The sequence below is a fragment of the Dysidea avara genome, chromosome 10, assembly GCF_963678975.1.
Source record: "Dysidea avara chromosome 10, odDysAvar1.4, whole genome shotgun sequence".
NCBI lineage: Eukaryota > Metazoa > Porifera > Demospongiae > Dictyoceratida > Dysideidae > Dysidea > Dysidea avara.
The window spans coordinates 5011139-5022270 of NC_089281.1; the positions used below are offsets into that span (position 1 = coordinate 5011139).

The 11132-nt window shown below is 37.3% G+C and overlaps 1 long non-coding RNA gene across 1 annotated transcript; it reads left to right on the forward strand.

The window, feature by feature from the left end:
- The first annotated feature begins 261 nt into the window (after positions 1–261).
- On the forward strand, positions 262–3922 carry LOC136236528 (uncharacterized). The gene is made up of 3 exons (XR_010692160.1): positions 262–385; positions 454–530; positions 2526–3922. It is a non-coding gene; the product is annotated as an uncharacterized lncRNA (long non-coding RNA).
- Positions 3923–11132: the final 7210 nt, after the last annotated feature.

The following is an 11132-nucleotide window of genomic DNA, read 5'->3' on the forward strand; positions in this document are numbered from 1 at the left end:
TATTCGTTAATTAGGGTACTTACTGAAATTGCGCGTGAGAATTTTGCGCATCGATAAATTGGAAGATAATTTTCGCAACCTATCTTGATCCATCGTCAACAGAACACAACAATAATAATCGCAGAAAATGATGCTAAATCGCTTCGAATATCGCCCAAAACACACGATATCAAAACGAAACAACCACCAACGGAAAATACCGTAAGCGTTATGTCGCTAAAAGTAGCCAATCGAATCGGTTTATTGATAATGTCATGGCAACGAAAACTACGTAATCGTTCGCCATTCGTTGAGCTCTCCTGATCTGTTGAAGATGAGGTTGAAGACATTAAAACTGTACTAGTTACGTAGAGCGGGAGTCGAGACGGAATGCAGCACCCTTGACGTAGGTGATATTCAGACTATTCATTTATTTATTGTATTTATTTCAATTTATAATACCAACAAATAAAGGATGGATATAGCACAAAAGGCAAGCCTGTACAAAGTGGATGCTATTCAAAAAGACACAAACACATACAAAAACAGAAGTAGGTCTACATAAACAGAACAAACACAGCACACGACAGCAGTACAATAAAATAACATACACTACAATAAACAGCATGCACGATGTTCATTTAACAAAACAGAGGTGATAGTACCCAGAGTGCACGGCGAAAAGCTGCACTCAGTATTGCGTAGCCAGACTACTCTACCTTTCTTTTGTGTGGGGGTGGGCCAAAGAGTAGTGATCTTTTTTTCTTTTTAAACTAGTGGTCTGGCTGCCCACGGGTCTGGCTATGCAAGATTAGGTGATAGCAAGAATAGGATCGTCTTGAGTAGGATACTCTCCTCAGTATAATACTCTTGCTGGCCACTTTAGTTCTTTTTTATACCATAAGTATTTGTGTTTTTCCCTTGCCACACCCAGGCCTTTTCTGTGGTCGTGTGTCCCCAAAGACTCACTCACTAATTAGCTATTTATTCTGTAACATAACTTTGTTATTCATCAATATTGCTCTCCTCTCTCTCTATTGCTGTCATTTACTGAAATAGTTCATGTTCATAGATCGTACACAATTTAGAGTAGGTTTAACTGTAGAATCTGCCGGTGCGTTGCATTCTATGCAGTAGGCTTCACAGGCGGCTCCAGGATTTTTGGTGACTGGTTTCTGATCAAGAACATAGCTAGATTTTTGGTGAAGACAAAAAAATTAAAAAGGTAACTGTCTGCTGAAAATAGCCTAACTTCCCTCCACTACACCTAACTATATATAGCTACATAACTTGCTACACTGCTACTCTGAATACTGTGAAAGTTATTGACTGCTCTATTAGAGTATCTCGGTCTAAATGTGACCGGTTTCCAGAAACTTCAGAAACCCCCCTGGAGCCGCCTAATGGGAACTATTCAGTGTGGCTAAATTTTACAACTAACTCTAACCTGACACAGGGGGTACACATTAAGTACCCTAGTGTGCTGTATATTGTATGATTGTCCATCCAATTAAAGTAAAGAGAGGGCTTGTGTGACAAAGTGCCAGTAAAGAGGATTTAATGTAATGGATGCACTAAGATTCTTCTGTAAAGGTACTCTTTGTCATCCATGATATTTCTATGATAGTTTTTTAATGACAGCATTTTGGTCGGTGCCATTCAAAGTATTTACTCAAACAGTAGATCATGAAATCATTATGGAAAAGTGACTATCTTAAGATTGCATGGGTACTTTTAGTCAAGTAAATTAAAGAGTTAAGATGTACACCACATAACTATATAAAACTTTTCTGTGGTGCAGCTGGCTAGTTATGTATATTATAAGTTTTACAACTGGCCAAAAGTAATTTACAACTACTGTAGCTTTTGGGCCACAACTATAACCCCCTTTAGCTCCTGTAAGTTGACCTTTGGTACATAGCTATCTATAGCGCAGAGTGTGCACCTGAGGTAGCTAGAGTGTTAATTTGCCTTGTATAGCTTCAACCAAAGCTCCTATGGCCTTGGCCTACAGGATTGTAAAAGCGGCAGTTAGCACCAAGGTGATGCTGACCATTGGCAGTTACCTGAATTCCACCTTCCTGAAATACTGCTCTTGAAGAATCCAACTTTTAGCAGCCTTAGGGAAGTAGCCATATTATCACCTTCACCAGTAATTAATATTCTAATGCAAAATAGCTACGAGTAGTGAAATATGCGAAAACTGGATTTCACTACTGCTCTACGACACTTTTAAAAACATTCCCCTTGTATACACTAATGCTGCATGGTTGTGATAGGAATAGTTAGTAGCAATAAAGAGTGGCAAGTCTACAGTGCAATATAGCCTCAAATATACTGAGTAGCACATGCAAGTAGCTAAAGAACTCTGACTGTCACTAGATATCACAACTGACCCTGCAGCATTGTTATATATTGTGTATTGTGGAGTAGTATAGTGAAAATTGTAAAACTTGAATATAGTAAGAAGTTTGGTATATAAAATTCCCAATTTAATACCTGCCTAATGGTGTATGACTTGTTGTATTGTGAATATTACATACTAGTGCAACCATGGATTAATAACACAGGATTGGAACCTTTGTTTGCAGACTCACTACCATGTATACATTCTGGTTGTGCACTCCTGCAGAGTTGTTGAGGGCATCCATCCTGGCAAAGGGTTTAGAAGGTTTAAGATGCCAACTTGTGAAGAACCAAGGTGAGTGCACACGTTACAACAGTATAACAACCTTTTCCAGAGTGTTTCAAGTGATAACCAGGTGCATAGTTTGTGTTCCTGTTTCACTAAGGATCCTCCTGATGACTGATGTTATTATATTGAAGGCTAAGTGATTCTAGAGTGGCTCAGTATAGCAATTCAAATGTTGGCTTCATGCAGACAAACTTACAGTTCCTGACATTTGTGCCTTGTGAAAATGGAGTATAGCAACTGAGATAGCAAAATGGAGTACTAATGTATACGAAGCAACCGCCAAGTTAATTACTTTCAGAATAACGAGGAGTGACTGTGCATGAAACAAACCTTGTTATTAGTATATATTACATGTATACAGTCTGTTAACAACCAGTAATCACAGCCAGCTTAGACTCTTTGCTGATGATTGCCTAGTTTATCGCTCTATTAATTCTCCAGAAGATCATAAGATATTTCAGGATGACCTTGACAAGTTAACAAAATCGGCTGATATTTGGCAGATGAAGTTCAATGTCAAAAGTGCTGCATCCTACGAGTATCTACTCTACACTCTACTAGTAATTTTACATATACAATGTACAGAATCCCTCTACAAGTTGTTGAAAAACATCACTATCTGGGAGTGCTTTTAGATAGCAAGTTATCATGGACCCCTCACATTAACTCGATTTACAACAAAGCAATCGACTACTAGGATTTCTACGTAGAAACCTCCATCATTGTCCACCTCACTTAAAAGAGCGTGCTTATAAACAGATTGTTTTACCAACTATTGAGTATTGTTCTGCTATATGGGATCCATACCAGCAAACATCCATCCATAAGCTAGAAATTCTACAACATCGTGCTATGCGGTTTGTATTAAAAAAACCTTGGAGGAGGAGCCACAGAGACAATATAACTGACATGCTAATGACATTGAAATAGCCATCGCTTGAGAATCGTAGAAGACATTCACGTTTAATTCTGCTATTTAAGTTCGTAAACAAGTTGATACATATTCCTACCCAGTATTTTCCAGTGCCATCCCCCTTAACAACTACCAGGGCTAACCACGATCAAAAGTTTATGCAACAGTATGCCAGAATGAACCGATATCTTTTTTCATTTCTGCCAAGGACAATCCCTGACTGGAATAACTTGAATATTGATAATTTAAGTAATTGTAATCTAGATTTTTAAAAAGATTATTTATCTAGTTATAGCTAGTTAATCACTTACATGACCTTTTTTGTACATTATAGCATTATACCCTTGATGGGTTTTGCTAATCAATAAATAAGTAAATAAATAAATCTGTGGTGTAACAGTTAAGGTTATTTGACTGGACCAGTGGTCTGGACTACTTAATTTTTTGCAGGCAAACATTTAGGCAATTGTATATATTGCTAGCTCCGCTAAATGTAGAATATACAGGTAGACCTACTGCCTGTATAGTTTTTAAGGTTTGTACACAATTACCAGCTTAGTTATTGTTTGCTACAAAATAATGGCTACAGCTGTACATTACTATGTTAAAAAGTAAATGCATTCATTTAAAGTCAAATTTCTTGGCAAGGTCAACAGTGAATCTCCAGTGCATAATGGCTACTGAGTTTTGTTAACATGAGGCTTAAATTATTTGGTACACATGTATGTACAGTAAGTCGCACACTTTTTGCATCACCACTCATAACATTGCTGTACAACTAGTGATGTATCCACACTTGATACAAGTGGCTAGTGCCTTGAGGGCTATATACCCAGTGGTACTACTGTCTGAGGGAAAGGATAGCTGTAAAGCATCGAAAGTTATTGAAAGTTGCACAGTGACACATTATGTCATGCATTTAAAATACAGAGCAATTTCTGGTGTTTAGAAAGTTGGTTCAAGTAGTAGTAGTATTGCCCAGCCGAGTGTGTAATTATTGGCCATGGTAGGTATCGATTGTAATGATAATCCTTAATTCCTTGTGCTGAATGACACTTCCTTTGTGACACAGTAGAACACCTCAAGTCACACAGTTATCCTGGCCTATTTCAAGTCCTGCACTTTTCTGTGCCATTCTCCATCACAAGAGCTGGCATGTTTTGTGCAACTTACTATCCATCAAACAGGGTCAGAAGACAGCTACCAGCATCTGTAAATCTATGTATTTTGATGACCTGTAGCATATATTAGTGGGAATGGCATGACCTATTGTGGTACATGGCTTATGGTCCTGTACACATACAGTTAGTGTAGTGAGCGGTACCTTGCACCCTAGCACAAGCTGTGAGCATCCAAGTCAACAAAACTAATTAGCTGAAGATTTAACTGTCATGCTATTCTTTGAGTAGCTATAGCTGATATACAACTAGAGCTAGGAAAGGTTGACAGGTCCATCTAACTTTCTTTTGTGCGTGGGTGGAAAACAGTGGTGTTGCCACACAAGACTAGTTCCATCTTCATTACATTCGGTGTATGTAAACTACAGCCACTACATTGTTTGGATATTTGCCTGAAGAAAAGTTTAGCTAGTTCAGTCCACCATTCCAGTCCAGTGGTTGCATATAACCAACAGTTGAAGTCACAAGGTATTTAACAACTTCATACACCTGTATTTACCTTACAGGTTAGTAAGAAATAGTATGCTTTATTATGCAGGCTGTGCATTAAGTAGTATAACAAATCGGCTGTAGCTAATCCACAAAATTGTACACCTCAAATATATGATACTTCAACATGATATTCTGGATATATAGCAAACAAATGTGTGGAGAAAATATCAACTACTGTAATCAAAGAGTTAATATTACAGTAGTAAGACATGGGATGGCAACTGCAAATAGAAAACAAATAGAAACACAATAAACAAGGAAACCCTATATGTTAGCCTGTTGTGCAACAAGTGTAAGAAAGAATTAGGAAGCTAGTACAGTAGACCTTTGTTTATCCGTACCCCTTGTTTATCCGAAATTGGAAATGACTGCTTTATTAGTGTATTTTGAGTACAAGTGTATGTTATATTAGAGCATTTCAACAGAGCTCTGTATATGAATGTATGGGCTTCAGCTATCTGAACAATTCACTTTTCTGAGAACTTTTACCCTTCCTTGAGACATTTTGGGGTTCAAGGGTCCACTGTAGGACCATTGCAATAAACAAGGGAGATGTTCACCATAGAAATTTAAGTCAAGTTAGGCTTCAGGTGATCATGATCATCTCTCCTAGTAAGTCAGTTAGTTAGTTAGTTAGTTAGTTGTAATTGTTTTGAAGCTTTGTAGTGGTTCATTTCAAGTTTCATTTTGATGGAATATCCTACCAAGGTGTTATTAAGGTACTGTGAGGCTGGATTTTGATTCATATTCTTTCATAAGAAAGCATGAAATTTATAATCTCTACTATAAAGTGTTACTGTACTTGACAGTCAAAGCATATATCAACATGGGACTTATAGTCCGGTAGAATTAAGGTTGGACCCCGAAAAAATCCGAATAAAGCTGATTTTGGTATCATTAGAAAGCAAATTTTTCATAGAATAACATATCTAAAATCCTCTAAAATCCACTTTTGGGAAAAATTTTATGGCCAATTTGGTATTGAGGCATATGTGACTGGATTCAGGAAAGTGGATCTTCCACACATATCCAATTTACTAACTTTGACAACTCATAACTTCAGATTGGAAAATGGTATTGACTTGACATTTGATCAGTAGTGAGTACCAGCATCACTTATTAGTTGAGAAAATTTCAGGTTGATATTCACCTTGTACACTAAGTTGTGGTTTTTTAATTAAATGCATTTGGTAGACCCATTTTTGCAAATCTGGTCATTTGTGACTAACCATTATCCTTAAAATATTTTCTCATAAGAAATTCATTGCAAATAATATTAGCTGTATGAAATAAGAATAGGACTGGTTATAGAAATAAAAAGGTATCTATCATGTAAATTCTGAACAAATATATTCGTCACAATTATTGTAAACAGTTTCCTCAACACTTCTGCAACTCTCTCCCCTGCAACTGCCACATGCTGCAACATACTTTAATCCATGATTACGACGAGAGCATAATGTTGCTACCACATGGATTTGCAGTAGAAAGCTTTCATTAATATTGTACAAATTTAAGTAAGATTTCTGGTGCTAGTCCCATGTCTGTCATCATCAGTTGCATACAGCCTTGATCCTTCTAGTTTCCAGCTCCATATATTATAGTAATGGATCAAGTTAGTTCCTTCTAATTAACTTGTAGATGCACATGCAAGTTGTGAAAGTGTGCTGCTCTTGCAATCGTTTACACATCATTTTCTTCTTGATTTGGCCAACTTTACCCTGTTCAAATGTTGTAGATGTTGTATCACAGCCACTCCATGTAGGCATGTGAAAAGAGAAGATGTAATTATGATGTTACAATAGGACCTATGTGCCCAATAATATCATCAATTTTTCAATACTCAAATGTTTCCCAACCTCTGAAAGAAAATATACACTTGATATGTTCTGGTGCACCACACAGGAGGACATGAACATCAGTGTCATCAGCTACAACACACTTTACTTCCTTCAATTGCGAATTGAAGTGCACATTGAACAATCAGTGTGTCAGCATCCAAATTGATACACAACCTGGCCATCATCTCTCAGATATTGAATAATCAATTGATGTTCATTCTTTTCATTGGCAAGAAAACGTCCTGACTTTTGTAGGCTTCCATAAATTCATTTGACTGAATATCTGCACCTGCACATACCATTTTAACATACCTGGGGATGCTGACAGCCCTACACACTGATTGCACACATGGGGATTCTGACATACTGATGGTCCAATGCGCACTTCAATTTTGCAATCAAAGGAAGTAGAGTGAATGCTGTAGCTGATGACAACAATGAAGTTCTTGTATTACTAGTGCATGCTGGAAGCAGAACATGACAAGTAGGTATCTCTTTTCATTCAGAGGTTGTAAAACACGAAGATTTGGAAAAATGATAACATTATTGGGCACACACGTAGGTCCTCTTTTCACATGCCTGGGTTGGCTGTGATACAACGTTCGCAACATTTGAACAGGGTAAAGTTGGCCTAATCAGCAATCAAATGATGTACAAACGATTGAAAAGTTAATGATGGATCGTATATTCCAACAATTGCACATGTTGAAAAAGTTGGGGTTTGATGGGAATTGGTCTGATTCATTAAGGAGTCTCAGGTATACAAAACAAAGTACATGGAAATGATGGCATCAGAAAGTTATTACACATGCAAGCCGTGAAAGTGTGCTGACCCTTGCAGTTGGATGGAGTTTTGAGGATCAATGATTTTAACTGATGCCACAAGTTACTCATTGGAAGGAACTTAATATGGGGCTGGAAACTAGAAGGAATAAGGCTGCAACCGATGATGATAGACATGAGACCAGTTCCAGGGATCTTATATATTTGTACAATATAAATGCAAGCTGTCCGCTGCAAATCCATGTGGTAGCAATATTATGCTTTTGCTGCAAACATGGATTATTGGTGTGTTGTAAAATGTAGGGGAGAGAGTTGCAGAAGTGCTAAGGAAACTGTTGCTTATAAAAAAATATTTTAAGGGTAACACATTTTTGTTAGTCACAAATGACCAGATTGCAAAAATGGGCTTGCAAATGCATCCGATTGAGAAACCACAACTTAGTGTCCAAGGTGAATATCAATCTGAAATTTTCTCTAACTAATAAGTGATGCTGGTGCTCACTACTGATCAAATTTGAAGTCAATACCAATTTCCAATCTGAAGTTATGAGTTGTCAAAGTTGGTAAATTGGATATGTGTGGAAGATCCACTTTCCTGAATCCAGTCACATATGCCTCAATACCAAATTGGCCATAAAAAGTTTTCTCCAAGGTGGATTTTAGAGGATTTTGGATATGTTATTCTATGAAAAATTTGCTTTCTAATGATATCAAAATCAGCCCTTCTTCGAATTTTTTCCAGGTTCACCCCTTTATTCAGTTACATCTACCGGACTATTAAGCACTTTTACTTTTCTAATCCATTAACAATTATACTCACAGTATCTCAACATTGTACAGTAGTTATTGGCTGTGATAGTGAAACAATTCAGATAAACAAACAGCTAGCCTATATCCATGATGAAAAAATTGCATCACAACAAATGCCAGGGGTATAGCCTAAAGTTGCTTCCAGTGAGTCACAGATGTAGGGGACTGGATACAGCCCCCAACCAGTTACAGCTTGTGAACATCATAAATTTATAATGGTCCAGGCTCATCATTTGATTTGATTGATTTGTTTATTGTTATCCTCATGGTAATCGGCATGAGCCGTTCTTCCTTACCAGAGCTAAAACACATAATATACTGCACAAACAGGTACAAAAACAAAACTATACACACATACAGTAATTACCAACACACATCATTACTTAAATACATAGGATGGTGATTAGTTTGACTGTTTTATTAGAATAACATTTGACTGCTCTATTAGACTGTCTCAGTCTTTATGAATAAATTCCTTCACTGTGTGCTAAGTTATCCAAAGTCTTGATTATTCGGATGATCATGATTACTGTGTAACATCACAACAGTCTGATCCTCAATCATATAATGCTTGTAAAATTTCAGCACATGGAAAAGGGGACTTCGAAACAGAACTTCTTCATGCGGATGGTACGACAACCTAGATATTAACACAGTGCAAACACTGCTAACTATACTTGTTAGAAACATTGTCAGATATACTTGTAGTGGCCTATCTCCAAGCAGGATACTACTACTATGGAGCATCCATGTGATCATGATGGATCCTTTTTCAATCCATTGGCATTGAATTGTCTTGCTGGTAACATTGTCTGACTGGCAGAGATTATCCCAAGTACATATTGCTCTGATATTGGCTGCTGGCAGATTCTTGAGAAGGCATGAAAGTCATCACCCCCTTCAGTCCCAAACAGCTGGTGTAGTTAAAAATACTGCACTATTGAGTATTCACTCACGGTATTCTGACAGCTCACTGTGGGAGACTTTGTTAAGATTTGTTGGTAAGCTTCCTCAGCTGCGGCAAATGTATATACCACATCATATTTGTGTTCACCTTCAGAAGTGGATCTCTCTCTAGATAATGTAGTTATTCCTTTGGATTCTTCTATGGGTGTATCTTTCTATTTTTCGTACACTGAACAATAATCTGGACAGCCTGGTTTTAAGGAATGAGGTTTGCCTAAGTGCACATACTTTCAAAAGTGTAACATCATTTTTGCCAGCCTCCATCCAGGATTGGAATGCAATTAAGGATGGCATTGCCAAAATCAGAAGTTCCACCTCTCAGTAAGCTGTATAAATCATCATTGTATTTGTCCCAATGGCTGCGAATGTAGTCAATGGATTTTTTGTGTACAGTATATAGTAACATGAACTTAGTTCATATGTTCATAAACATACTAACCTTCAAAAAATGGTTGTGTGCTCCCAGCCTGCTTTCCACTTTGAAACAAGTCTTTGTAATTCTCCCAGTTACTGAAACAGCATGTTCTACAGCTGTCCAACATTAAATTACAATCAGAGCACCGTGTTTGCTTACATGATCACACTTGTCTATAAATGTGACTAAGTGCACAGGTACATCATCCTAAAACTTGCATACCAATGTGTTATATGGGATAGTTATGACATGTAACCAACCTACTCTGTTTCCGTGTATCTGCTGGTAACCACACCTATTTTGAAGAAACTAATGGCTGAGCTTGTGCTACACAGGTGGGTGTTGTGCATATGTGTGTATGATATTGTCACCTATCTTCAGTAATGTACGTAAACTAATCAAGTTGGAAAGTACACAGTTTGTCCTCAACAACTATACGGTGAGTAGTGGTGTGTTACATCATACGACACAACACAACACAGCCGGCTAATTTTCCTTCCTTGATGTCTCATTTCACAATTTGGACTTGAGGAATCAGACCATAGTCCTTGGCAGACTATTTCTAGCCTACATATCAAATTGAAGATGAAGATACATTTGTACCACCGCTTACAGGTAATTGTGATGCTCTTATGTCACCAGTGACTTGTTATTGGTGCCTAATGTGTCCTGATTGTTAAACACCTTCCATGATGTCCAGCAATTCTCCAGTTGTTAAGACCATCTTAAGGTAGGGAGCATGTGATGCTTTCTGTTAATCACATGATCCATGCAGAGAACACTGGTTGGGTTATGTAGAGATAAAAGAATTGTGTTCGCTTTCAACAATAAATTCTCATACAAGCTACTGTTAGAATATTGTTAGGTCCATTGTTGCTGTGGAGTGATTTTCCTATTGTTACAAAATCAATTATTGTTATTAAGTGCTATGATGAATCAGTTACTGTTAACCTACTAAGAGTATCTAGCTATGGCAGAAAAACCTTTTCTGAGATAAAGGTTTAAAAATTCTGTACATAATCAGTTGATTGCTCTATTTGAGTCTCAATCTTGATACAAA